General features: G+C 45.5%; 6 non-coding genes and 1 pseudogene across 6 annotated transcripts; 6 read left to right on the forward strand and 1 right to left on the reverse strand.

The window, feature by feature from the left end:
- Positions 1–616: 616 nt before the first annotated feature.
- Positions 617–687, reverse strand: trnag-gcc (transfer RNA glycine (anticodon GCC)). Its single transcript has one exon. It is a non-coding gene; the product is annotated as a tRNA-Gly (tRNA).
- Positions 688–818: 131 nt separating this feature from the next.
- On the forward strand, positions 819–900 carry trnal-cag (transfer RNA leucine (anticodon CAG)). Its single transcript has one exon. It is a non-coding gene; the product is annotated as a tRNA-Leu (tRNA).
- Positions 901–4,551: 3,651 nt separating this feature from the next.
- LOC133473822 (U1 spliceosomal RNA) lies at positions 4,552–4,716 on the forward strand. The gene has a single exon (XR_009787254.1). It is a non-coding gene; the product is annotated as a U1 spliceosomal RNA (small nuclear RNA).
- Positions 4,717–6,197: 1,481 nt separating this feature from the next.
- LOC133473819 (U2 spliceosomal RNA) lies at positions 6,198–6,363 on the forward strand (annotated as a pseudogene).
- A 2,531-nt stretch (positions 6,364–8,894) lies between these two features.
- Positions 8,895–9,058, forward strand: LOC133473821 (U1 spliceosomal RNA). The gene has a single exon (XR_009787253.1). It is a non-coding gene; the product is annotated as a U1 spliceosomal RNA (small nuclear RNA).
- Positions 9,059–10,732: 1,674 nt separating this feature from the next.
- On the forward strand, positions 10,733–10,923 carry LOC133473823 (U2 spliceosomal RNA). Its single transcript, XR_009787255.1, has one exon. It is a non-coding gene; the product is annotated as a U2 spliceosomal RNA (small nuclear RNA).
- Positions 10,924–11,798: 875 nt separating this feature from the next.
- LOC133473818 (U1 spliceosomal RNA) lies at positions 11,799–11,962 on the forward strand. The gene has a single exon (XR_009787251.1). It is a non-coding gene; the product is annotated as a U1 spliceosomal RNA (small nuclear RNA).
- The last annotated feature ends 1,222 nt before the right edge of the window (positions 11,963–13,184 follow it).

Genomic DNA, 13,184 nt, shown 5'->3' on the forward strand with positions numbered 1-13,184 from the left:
ACTCTGCCGATCCCTCTCTTTTTATTTTCTCAGGGCGGTTCCTAGTTACACAGACGCTGCTGCTATCTTGATATAAGGGCACACACAGCAGCAACGTAAAACAATCACATATATGACTTGACTTGCTTCAACCTTTGACCTTGCGCCTCTGCTGAGGGGGAATACATTGCTCACATGGCGAGTGACAATGTCATTCGGAAGGGCGTGATAAAGGCAAAAGCCTCCTCACCCCTCCCCGATCTAAGCGCGTGTTGTGCTTACTTATAGGAATAATGTGCTCGTCACAGACTGTCAATAATTCACACATACATTTTCCAGATGAGCACTTGACAACAGGACAACCTAAGGTCGCAGTTCGATGATCGACTTTGTGGTATCATTGTTTCTGCCCTACACTGCCACGAAACAACAAAAGGAATATTTGTGAGGATGGTCCAGCGCGCCAAGTTGGTGAACTAAGTTCGCAAATTCTTTGCATATGACCCACTTCTGACAAGATGTGACCAACAAACACTTGGTTCCTGTCCTCGGTCGTCGAAAATGTGTGTTTTGCAAGCAGAAGGAGTTTGTACTCATTTACCTCAAACAGAGCTGAATATACACAAAAGGGTGAATCTGCATTGGCCGGGAATCAGACCCGGGCCTCCTGCGTGGCAGGCAAGAATTCTACCACTGAACCACCAATGCTTGGTATTGGTCCTCTTGCACTTTGACTACATTCCAATGCTCTCAAACGGGTCGGCCACCGGATGAGCAGAACGCCTGGCGAGATTAAAGACCCGGACCCTTTATTCCTTCTAAACAACGCACGTACTACTGTCAGGATGGCCGAGTGGTCCAAGGCGCTGCATTCAGGTTGCAGTCTCTATGGAGGCGTGGGGTCAAAACCCATTCCTGACACTATCTAGTGTATAAAGACAATGTGTCCATTCTGTCATTCATTGATAAAGGCGAAAGCCTCCTCAGCACTACCCCATCTAAGCGTGAGTCGTGCTTACTTATAGGAATAATGTGCTCGTCACAGACTGTCAATAATGAACACAATCTTCACACATAAAGGTTTCCAGATGAGCACTTGACACCAGGGCAACCTCAGTTCGATGATCGACTTTGTGGTCGTGTCATTGGACATGCTGCTGCATTTCTTGTACACTGGGGTCAAAAGAGGGGCGGAGCTGCAATCTGATTCCCATTGGGTGGTGTGTTTGCTTCGATGTTGGGGGCAGATGTCAGTTCGACATGAAAGAGAATTACGTATTGTGAGGGTGTGCTGGTAATGTCTGGCAGAGTCCCCAGTCAGAAGGAGCTTCAACTCCCACCTCCAGCAAAACTTTGTCCATGTCCCGGGGGAAGCAGGGGACATTAAGTACGAGTGGCCCATGTTCTGTCAACAGACTTTGTCTTCATTCTCCTGCTCTTGACTTGGATTCCTACATTTCAGATGCGTATTGAGTCAGTAAGTCAGAGGCACTGGCATGCATATAAACATCAGAAAACTATAATGCAATGAAAAACAACACAATCGAAGTCTGTCGGAGTGGCTGAGCAGTCCAAGCAACTCCATTCAGGTTGCAATATCTACGGGTATGCGGGTTGACATTCTGCTTCTTGTGTGATTAGACTGACAAAAACTGTCTGTTTCCTCTCCTTGGCTTTCCAGTCCAACAAAAATTGGTACAACTAGGGTGGTATCATTGTTTCTGCCCTACACTGCCACGAAACAACACAAGGAATATTTGTGAGGATGGCCCAGCGCGCCAAGTTGGTGAACTTCGTTCGCAAATTCTTTGCATATGACCCACTTCTGACAAGATGTGACCAACAAACACTTGGTTCCTGTCCTCGGTCGTCCAGTACCCGAAGGGGAAAATGTGTGTTTTGCAAGCAGAAGGAGTTTGTACTCATTTACCTCAAACAGACCTGAATATACACAAAACAGTCAAGCTGCATTGGCCAGACCGCCTGGGGTGAATAAAGACCCGGACCCTTTGTTCCTTCTAAACAGCGAAACGTACTACTGTCAGGATGGCCGAGCGGTCCAAGGTGCTTCGTTCAGGTTGCAGTCTTTATGGAGGCGTGGGGTCGAATCCCATTCCTGACAGTGTATAAAGACAATGTGTCCCTTCAGGCATTCATTTCCTTTTTTTGAGTGCGCCTCTGCTGAGGGGGAATTCAGTGCTCACATGGCGAGTGACAATGTGACTCGGAAGGGCGTGATAAAGGCGAAAGCCTCCTCACCCCTACCCGATCTAAGCGCGAGTCATGCTTACTTATAGGAATAATGTGCTCGTCACAGACTGTCAATAATGAACACCATCTTCACACATAAGGGTTTCCAGATGAGCACTTGACACCAGGACAACCTAAGGCCGCAGTTCGATGATCGACTTTGTGGTCGTGTCATCGGAAATGCTGCCGCATTTCTTGTACACTGGGGTCAAAAGAGGGGCGGAGCTGCAATCTGATTCCCATTGGGTGGTGTGTTTGCTTCGATGTTGGGGGCAGATGTCAGTTCGACATGAAAGAGAATTACGTATTGTGAGGGTGTGCTGGTAATGTGTGCTGGTAATCCCCTGTCAGAAGGAGTTTCAACTCCCACCTCCGACAGAACTTCACCCACGTCCTGGGGGAGGCGGGGGAAATTGAGTCCGAGTGGCCCATGTTCAGCGCCTCTATTGCCGAGGCAGCCGACCGGAGCTGTGGCCCTAAGGTAGACGGTGCCTGTCGTGGCGGCAATCCCCGAACCCGTTGGTGGAAACCAGCAGTGAGGGATGCCGTCAAGCTGAAGGAGTCCTGTCAGGTCTTTTTGGACTGTGTGAGGCAGCTGATGGGTACCGGCTGGCCAAGCGGAATGCGGCTTTGGTGGTCGCTGAGGCAAAAACCCGGACATGGGAGGAGTTTGGTGAGGCCATGGAGAACGACTTCCGGACGGCGTCTTTGTGTGTCTTTTTAACCTTCCGTTTTCAAAATATTTACTGAATTGTTTTCCAAACACTCCAAATCATCTGATTAAAGGTCTGACGAAAGAGTGGCCGAGACGCAACTTTTGATACCTCATTTGTGCGTAGAAAATTGTTGTTTACGTTCCTTTATGTTTGCATGTGCGTGCAGAATTAAATAGCATTATTATTATTATTCTTATTATTCTTATTCTTCTTCTTCTTCTTCTTCTTCTTCTTCTTCTTCTTCTTCTTCTTCTTCTTCTTCTTCTTCTTCTTATTATTATTATTATTATTATTATTATTATTATTATTCTGTGGCACGGTGGCTCGACTGGTTAGAGCGTCAGCCTCACAGTTCTGAGGACCCGGGTTCAATCCCCGGCCCCGCCTGTGTGGAGTTTGCATGTTCTCCCTGTGCCTGCGTGGGTTTTCTCCAGGCACTCCGGTTTCCTCCCACATCCCAAAAACATGCATGCTCGGTTAATTGACGACTAAATTGCCCGTAGGTGTGAATGTGAGTGTGAATGGTTGTTTGTTTGTCTGTGCCCTGCGATTGGCTGGCAACCGGTTCAGGGTGTACGCCGCCTCCTGCCCGATGTTAGCTGGAAAAGGCTCCAGCACGCCCGCGACCCTAGTGAGGAGAAGCTGTTCAGAAAATGGATGGATGGATAAGATGAATGCGTTATTTCGTCAAGAACTACTTCCAATTATGTTTACATTCGATTTTCTTTAATTAGTCAAATCATTGGTCTCTCTTAAACCCGAATGGGTGGTTTATTTGTTTCTGGGTGTGAATGACCTCACTTTCAACTTATTTGATTGTCTCTCGATTATGTAACCATTTCCTGTCTCAATTTCATCTTTTATTGTGATGAACATGCATGCATGCACACAAAATTTGTTCTCTGCATTTAACCCATCACAGTGAACACATACACATGTTAGTGGAACACACAAGAGGACGGGGGAACTGAAGCGCCCGTGGAGCATTTCGGGGTATCAGTCTCTTGCTCAAGGACACCACAGCTGTGAGTCCGGGGGATGTTGGCGGATGGTCCAGTCGGGGTTTTGAATCTAGGTCCCCAACGGTGGCAGGCGATGATCTTAACCATTGGTTCACAGCTGCCGGCTTTACAACATTAGAAACATGCGGGTGACAGTTGACAACCACTGTTAAGACCACGCCTGCTTGACTATGAGCCAAGGTTGTCATGCATAATAGGTCACAGTAGGTGGCAGTAGCGTTTTGAGATGCACATCAAACTGTTGTACCCAAAAGTGTTATCAGTGTGTGACATTCGACGAGACGAATGCATTATTTTCTTCAAGTCCTCTAATTATGTTTACATTTTTTAGATTTTCTTTAATTACTTAAATCATGCCAGCACGGTGGTGTGAATGTGAGTGTGAATGGTTGTTTGTTTGTATGTGCCCTGCGATTGGCTGGCAGCCAGTTCAGGTTGTACCGCGAATGGGTGGTTTCTATGTTTCTGGGTGTGAATGACCCCACTTTCAAGTTATTTTATCACGTCTCGATGCCGCTGTGCATTATGGGTATCCATTTACTGTCTCAATTTAAACTGAAATTCTCAAATAAGAAGTCCCACTCATACTTACCTTGCAGGGTAGACACCATGATCAAGAAAGGTGGTTCACACAGGGTGAGGCTCAGCCATTGCACTCCGATTGTATTGACCCTTGCAAATTCCCCAGATGTGGGAATCTCGCCTGCGTAATTTCTGGTAGTGGGGGACTGCGTTAGCGCTCTCCCCTGATCATTGGTTAACAAAAAAGAAGACAGTAAGCATGGTACTATGTTACTAATAGGGATCAGTGTTTGAGTGTACTGAATCATTCAAAGCTCTTCTTCAAAAACATTTGTTCACATTCAGTTCTTTTTCACATTCATTCAAGTGCTTTCTTATTCAGTTAATGATCCATCCCCGAAGATCACATTCACCCAACACATTCACCGAAGGACTATGTTGTTGTTGTTGTTGTCATGTATTGTAAACTGGGAAAGGCGGGGACATTATTTATTTACAAAAACAAAAAGGCTAAATTATGACCTACCTATGTCTCTCTCAGAAACCTCCTGAACACCCGCTTCGGTCGTGACTCGTGAACATGCGTTCATCGAGTTCAGCTAGCGACCATCCTTCCGCGTCCCCTGACGTCCAGCTAGGCTCTCGCCACCCGGTGTGACTTTTCTGCATCCACCGCGGTGGACAGCATCGCTGACACCAGCACCTGTGCTTCCTGTTTACCCACCTTAATGTTATTGTTATCTAATCAGTGTTAAGCGTCTTTGAGTGTCTTGAAAAGCGCAATAGGTTTGATCTGTTATTATTATTATTGTTATTATTGAAGAAAAAGCTAAAAATGGGAACGTCAACCTCCCCAATATGGCCACTAAGTAGGCACGTTGGTTCGCCGGGCTGTTACAGCGAGCTTACGTGTCTAGTCTTCATAATTATCATATTAGCATGAGCATATTACTCCAATTCTAAAGTATTTCCACTGGCTCCCAGTCAGCTGTAGAATAGATTTTAAAGTTCTGTTACTGGTCTATAAATCACTAAATGGTTTAGGTCCTGAATACATGAATTAAATTTCTGGCATGTCTTTAATCGATTATTAACACTTATCACAAATTTGAATGTTGTGTAACCAAATTAGTGGAAGGGGTGTAATTCGCCTCCTCTGCGACGATGGCGCAAGAGTCCTACTGTCAGTTAGCAAAGAAAGAAACAGGAAGTGGTTGAGCGAGGCAGAGTCATTGATGTTTTTTCATGAAAATGTTAAGCAAACAGCTATTCAGCTTGTGGCCACAACATTATATATTATACCATAGCATTATTATATTATTATATTATATATATATATTATATATATATTATCCATCCATCCATTTTCTGAGCCGCTTCTCCTCACCAGGGTCGCGGGCGTGCTGGAGCCTATCCCAGCTGTCATCGGGGAGGAGGCGAGGTACACCCTGAACTGGTTGCCAGCCAATCGCAGGGCACATAGAAACAAACACCCATTCACACTCACAGTCACACCTACGGGCAATTTAGAGTCTCCAATTAATGCATGTTTTTGGGATGTGGGAGGAAACCGGAGTGCCCGGAGAAAACCCATGCAGGCACGGGGAAAACATGCAAACTCCACACAGGCGGGGCCTGTGATATGTGCCACCATAACTTTGGCTTGTAGGCTGGAGAATGAGGTCATCTTTTCTGGGGTTGTGTTGGCATCGCTTCTCGGCCTTTTGGCTAAGATCAAGTGTAGTATCTGTTCTTATCAGTTTATTATCTGATATGTCCCCTATTTGGGGACTGGGAGATGGAATAGGGGCTTGCTCTCTCCACTCCACGCATTGACCTGGTATTGCAGTATCTCCAGGAGCGGTGCACCCCCACAACTTGGTCAAAATGAATGTCAATTGAGCAATCAAGTCAATGATTTGAACTATATTTCATGCACTGAACCGAAGGTAAACAAGTGATGCTCAATCTGGGGTTTGTCTGTTACTCTCACTTTCATTACTGTACAGAGGTGTATGGAGCATAGGAGAAAAGTGACAAGGAATGTTGTATGCCTCTCCCCAGCCACTTCATCCTGCTCTTCCGGGGGGATCCCGAGGTGTTCCCAGGCCAGCCAAAAGACGTAGTGTCCGGTGTCTTCTCCCGGTGGGACGTGCCCGTAACACCTCACCGGGGAGGCGTCCGGGAGGCATCCGTATCAGAATCCGTGGCCACCTCATCCGGCTCCTCTCAATGTGGAGGAGCAGTGGCTCTCCTCTGAGATCCTCCCGAATGACCGAGCTTCTCGCCCTATCTCTAAGGGAGAGCCCGGACACCCTGCGGAGGAAACTCATTTCGGCCGCTTGTATCCGGGATCTTGTTCTTTCGGTCACGACCCACAGCTCTTGACCATAGGTGAGGGTAGGAACGTAAATCGACCGGTAAATCGAGAGCTTCGCCTTTCGTCTTAGCTTCTTCTTTACCACAATGGACCGATACAAAGTCCGCATCACTGTAGACGCAACACCGATCCGCCTGTCAATCTCCTGTTCCATTCCGTGAACAAGACCTTGAAATTCGGTCCATAAAAGTTATGAGCAGAATCGGTGACAAATGGCAGACTTGGTGGAGTCCAACCCTCAGCGGAAACGAGTCCGACTTACTGCCGGATATGCGGATCAAACTCTGACTACGGTCGTACAGCGACCCGACAGTCCATATCAGGGGGTTCGGTACCCCATACTCACGAAGCACCCCCAACAGGACTCCCCGAGGGACACGGTCGAACGGCTTCTCCAAGTCCACAGAACACAATAAGACTTGTTGGGCGAACTCCCATGCACCCTCGAGGACCCTTCCGAGGGTGTAGAGCTGGTCCACTGTTCCACGGCCAGGACGAAAACCACACTGCTCCTCCTGAACCTGAGATTCGACTTCCCGACAGACCCTCCTCTCCAGCACCCCTGAATAGACCTTACCACGGAGGCTGAGGAGTGTGATCCCCCTCTTGTTGGAACACACCCTCGGGTCCCCCTTCTTAAAAAGGGGGACCATCACCCCAGTCTACCAATCCAGAGGCGCTGTACCCGATGTCCACGCGATCTTGCAGAGGTGTGTCAACCAGGGCACCCCCACAACATCCAGAGCCTTTAGGAACGCCGGACCAGAATTTCCTCGAAGCCGTCCGGAGATCTTTCTCCATGGCCTCACCGAACTCCTCCCATACCGGAGTTTTTGCTTCAGCGACCACCAAAGCTGCATTCCGCTTGGCCAGCCGGTCACCATCAGCTGCCTCAGGAGTCCCACAGGCCAAAAAGGCCCGATAGGACTCCTTCTTCAGCTTGACGGCATCCCTCACCAACGGGTTCGGGGATTGCGACGACAGGCACCGACCGCCTTACGGCCACAGCTCCGGTCGACCGCCTCAGCAATGGAGGTGCGGAACATGGTCCGCTCGGCCTCGATGTCCCCCGCCTAGCCCGGGACATGAGCAAAGTTCTGTCGGAGGTGGGAATTGAAACTCCTTCTGACAGAGGTTTCTGCCAGACGTACCCAGCAGACTATCACAATACGTTTGGGCCTGCCACGTCGGACCGACATTCCACGTACCCTAGAGTCAGCTACTGTAGCCGGGGGTCGGATCGCCAAGGTCCCTGCCTTCGGCCACCGCCCAGCTCGCATTGCACCCGACGCCTATGGCCCCTCCCACAGTAGGTGAGCCCATGGGAGGTAGAATTAATGCTTTTTGTCTAAAACGTCACCAAGTTTGTAATGCGCAATAGCTCTGAGTAGGTGGCAGTAGCAATTTGAGATGCGCAGCCAACTGTTGGAACCGGAAGTCTTTTTAGTGTCTGACATTCGACGAGACGAATGCATTATTTTTGTCAAGAACTACTTCTAATGATGTTTACTTTCAATGGTTTTTAATTAGTCCAATCATTTCTCTTAAACCCGAATGGGTGGACTCTAAATTTCCCGTAGACTTGAATGTGAGTGGGAATGATTGTTTGTTTCTATGAGCCCTGCGTTTGGCTGCCGACCGGTTCAGGGTGTATCCCGCCTCCCGCCCGAAGATAGCTGGGATAGGCTCGAGCAGCCCCCGACCCTCGTGAGGAGAAGCGGTAAAGACAATGGATGGATGGAGGGAGGTTTATATGTTTCTGGGTGTTAATGACCTCACTTTCAACGTATTTTATCCTCTCTCGACGCCGCTGTGCATTATTGGTATCCATTTACTGTCTCAATTTAAACTGAAATTCTCAAATAGGAAGCATATTTGTTCATGTCTTAGCACACAGTAGCGTTTCATCTAGCGTATGTTCCGGCTTGCCCGTTGTGTGTATGGTTGTTCACATGCTCATGATGACACCGTCGCTTGACATAGCGTGCGGGTGAATGACTTGCGTGCTTGCGCCGAGTCCAATTCATACTTACCTGGTAGAAGAGACACCATGATCAAGAAGGTGGTTCACCGAGGGTGAGTCTAAGCCATTGAACTCAGATTGTGCTGACCCCTGCGAATTCCCCAAATGTGGGAATCTCGACTGCATAATTCCTGGTAGTGGGGGACTGCGTTCGTGCTCTCCCCTGATCGTTGGTTGAAAATAATGAGGATGTTGCTCATTGTAAAGGCTGTAGTGTGCATCATATGACGCTATGGTATTGCAGTATGATCTAATTTCTAGCATACATTGGTTTGCCCTGAGTAGTAGAACAAGTTAGTAATGACGAGATTAAGCTTCATAACATCGTAACGCTTCGGTCATTGGTTCGAGTCATGGTCCATGTCTTGATGCTTCATGTGCACACGAAACCACCTGCTGGCTATGTGTATAATCACAGGCAACTGTATCTTCGGCCACGTATTGTGTGATGCGTTGCAATATGGCGTTTGTTGTGGCTCTTGGAAATGACTTATGAATGGCAAAAAAATGTTTGATCAAATATTGTGTCGACATGAAATTATAAAATATTGTTTCAACTTACTCTGTCTGTGTAACTGGTAATGGTAGTAATCATATACAGGTAAATAAATAAAAAAATGGAAAACTCAATTGATTTCAGTACTCATACATAGAGATTCTTTAAACACTTGTTAAAATACTTTTCAGAGGGCAAATTCCTCCCTAAATTCTACATTAAAAAAAATTCAATTATTTTCTAGATTCTAGAGGTGGTGAATTTGGAGCTATCATTAGCTTTAAGCTACAATCCTCAAATTATTCATGGATAAAAAAATGAAATATTTCAGTGTGTGTGGTGCATCTCTATAATATGAGTTTCACTTTTTGAATTGAAATACTTCACTAAATTAAGCTTTTGATACTATTATAATTTATTGAGATGTACCACGATGGCAGCTTGTGTAATGTGTTTGTCAACACACGTTTGGAGAATGACAAACCATAAACCCAAATTTTCACGGAGCTGCTTGGCAGGGTCTCTATTGCTGTGTCGAAGGGTCACCCATCGTTCCAAATTCTGAACCACTTCCTGAAGCAGGAAACAGGAAGTAGTTCAGCGAGGCAGGGCCATTGATGTTTTTTCATCAAAATGTTGAGCAAACAGCTATTCAGCTTGTGGTCACAACATAATACCAGCAACCGATTGTTATTACAAATAACTAATTATTTCTTTTGTTGTTTAAGACTTAGCGGCACGGTGGCCGACTGGTTAGAGCGTCAGCCTCACAGTTCTGAGGTGCGGGGTTCAATCCCCGTCCCCGCCTGTGTGGAGTTTGCATGTTCTCCCCGTGCCTGCGTGGGTTTTCTCCGGGCACTCCGGTTTCCTCCCACATCCCAAAAACATGCATGAATTGGAGACTCTAAATTGCCCGTAGGCATGACTGTGAGTGCGAATGGTTGTTTGTTCCTATGTTCCCTGCGATTGGCTGGCAACCAGTTCAGGGTGTACCTCGCCTCCTGCCCGATGACAGCTGGGATAGGCTCCAGCACGCCCGCGACCCGAGTGAGGAGAAGCGGCTCAGAAAATGGATGGATGGATGGATGTTTAAGACTTAATACACGGCATATACATATATGCGTTAATCTCCGCATTCTATTGGATTGACGTGGACCACGTGACCAAGGAACACGGGCATCTGACAACATTATTTCGATATAAACGTTGAAAAACAACACAGTTGACATTCGTTTCATAATTGTTGTTTGGCGTGTCCATATGTCACTTATCTGTGATATGTGCCACCATAACTTTGGCTTGTAGGCTGGAGAATGAGGTCGTCTTTTCTGGCGTTATGTTGGCATCGCTTCTCGGCCTTTTGGCTAAGATCAAGTGTAGTATCTGTTCTTATCAGTTTAATATCTGATATGTCCCCTATTTGGGGACCATATATTAAATTGATTTTTGGAACTGGGAGATGGAATTGGGGCTTGCTCTGTCCACTCCACGCATTGACCTGATATTGCAGTACCTCCAGGAGCGGTGCACCCCCACTAAATGGTTGAAACAAGTGTGTATCTCTCAGTCATATGCTTTGAAATTGCATAATGCACTCGATGGTAAGCAAGTTAATAGTCTATACAGTATGTTGTGTTGTTATTTCCATTTTGGGTGCAGTACAGTGGCGTATTAGTTTCCCACGTGGAGCATAGTTGAAAAGTGACAAGAAATGTTGCTTCCTTGTTCTCGAGCCGCGAGTTTTCTCTGTAAACAACTACAGTACAGACCTGCCTGGCTGGTGGATGTCATGGCAAGCAAAATGCCTTTGGTGGTACAGCAAACTCATCTGAAACGGCATTTACAAATATAATATACTGTTTTCAGAGGCTATTTTTAAACAAAAGAATTTATTAGTAGGTGGCAGTAGCGTTTTGATACGCACATCAAACTGTTGTACCCGAAAGTGTTATCAGTGTGTGACATTCGACTGGACGAATGCATTATTTTCTTCAAGTCCAATTATGTTTACAGTTTTCGATTTTCTTTAATTAGTTAAATCATGGCAGCACGGTGGTGTGAATGTGAGTGCGAATGGTTGTTTGTTTGCATGTGCCCTGCGATTGGCTGGCAACCAGTTCAGGGTGTACCCCGAATGGGTGGTTCATATGTTTCTGGGTGTGAATGACCCAACTTTCAAGTTATTTTATCGTCTCTCGATGCCGCTGTGCATTATGGGTATCAATTTACTGTCTCAATTTAAACTGAAATTCTCAAATAAGAAGCATATTTCTTCATGTATTAGCACACAGTAGCGTTTCATCTAGCGTATGTTCCGTTGTGGGTGTGGTTGTTCACATGCTCATGATGACACCGTCGCTTGAGATAGCGTGCGCGTGAATGACTTGTGTGCTCGTGCCCAGTCCAACTCATACTTACCTGGCAGAGGAGACACCATGATCAAGAAGGTGGTTCACCCAGGGTGAGGCTCAACCATTGCACTCTGGTTGTACTGACCCCTGCGAATTCCCCAAATGTGGGAATCTCGACTGCATAATTTCTGGTAGTGGGGGACTGCGTTCGCGCTTTTCCCTGATCATTGGTTAATGAAAATGAACACTCTGTATTCCATAGTGATGGAGTTGTGGGTAATTTAACATGGCTTAAATGTTTATAAGCTGTTTTGTTCCTGTTTTCAAATGCTTTTAGTCATGTAAAGCACATTAAGTTAGCTTGTGTATGAAATGCGCTATATCCTCCTGAGAATCAAGGAAAAAAAGTATCTTTCAATTTATTTATATTTTGATTTCCTGACTCCTTGGAGCAAAAACAACAACTCACAATTTAGAGATTTAAAAAAAAACATTTTTAATTTTGATTTTATAGCATGTCTACTGTAGTTGACAGCAGAACGATTTTACCATAACACAACAAAATTATAACAGGCTGAAATGAAATCAAAAATATCAATCTTTTTTTTAAAAAAACAGCACATTTGGCCTGTGTTTCTGTTCAACTGTGAAACAAAAAGGCTATTATATCATACAGACTTGAGCTTTAACATGTTTGTCCTTTCAAGTCAGGAGGCCTAAGGAGCACAGGTTTCAATGTGTTTGCTTCTCCTCAGCTTCCTCTTTTCTTCATGAATAAGTTCTTAGTTATGGTACTCCAGGAAGCAGTTTCTCTTCTTTGTAAGGCAGAGGAACATCTTGCAACTTATGCATCACATGTATGTTTTGCCCTTGAAACCTTGGTTTAGGCACCTCTCTGCATGGTTGCAGTCTTCCATTTCTGGCAAGTGCCTGGCCCCATGAAGCTCCTTACGTTACTATCTCTTTTTGAAAGGTATCCAGTATTATTTTTATTTGAATATAACTTTATTTATACAGACAGCTGAGAACAGATTCTAGTTTCCAAGGCTGACCTGGGAGCAGACAACAGTAAAACAAAGCAAAATAAAAGCAAATACAAATACATAGAGGAGAAACTGTACAGTGTGATATAGTTACATAATACATTACATTGCAAAATATACATCGATTTTATTCTGGATCACATATTTTCCATTTTACCCTAAAGAGTCAAAGTTTCCTCACAGTCTATTTCAATCAATCATTAGCTTGTTTGATATGCACATTACAAAAACATTGGACATTATTGCTCCAAGTGTTTAAGCATGAGAGCGAATTTTCAACATTTGTTCACAGGAAGCCTTTAGGAAGGTACACAGAATGTAGATTTAAAATCAGCATTGGGAGATTCAGGTCACGAAGGGGGAAAAGGATGGAATAGTTGGCAATTCACAAAGTTACTGTTA

The sequence above is a fragment of the Phyllopteryx taeniolatus genome, unplaced genomic scaffold (assembly GCF_024500385.1).
Source record: "Phyllopteryx taeniolatus isolate TA_2022b unplaced genomic scaffold, UOR_Ptae_1.2 contig_53, whole genome shotgun sequence".
Classification (NCBI taxonomy): domain Eukaryota; kingdom Metazoa; phylum Chordata; class Actinopteri; order Syngnathiformes; family Syngnathidae; genus Phyllopteryx; species Phyllopteryx taeniolatus.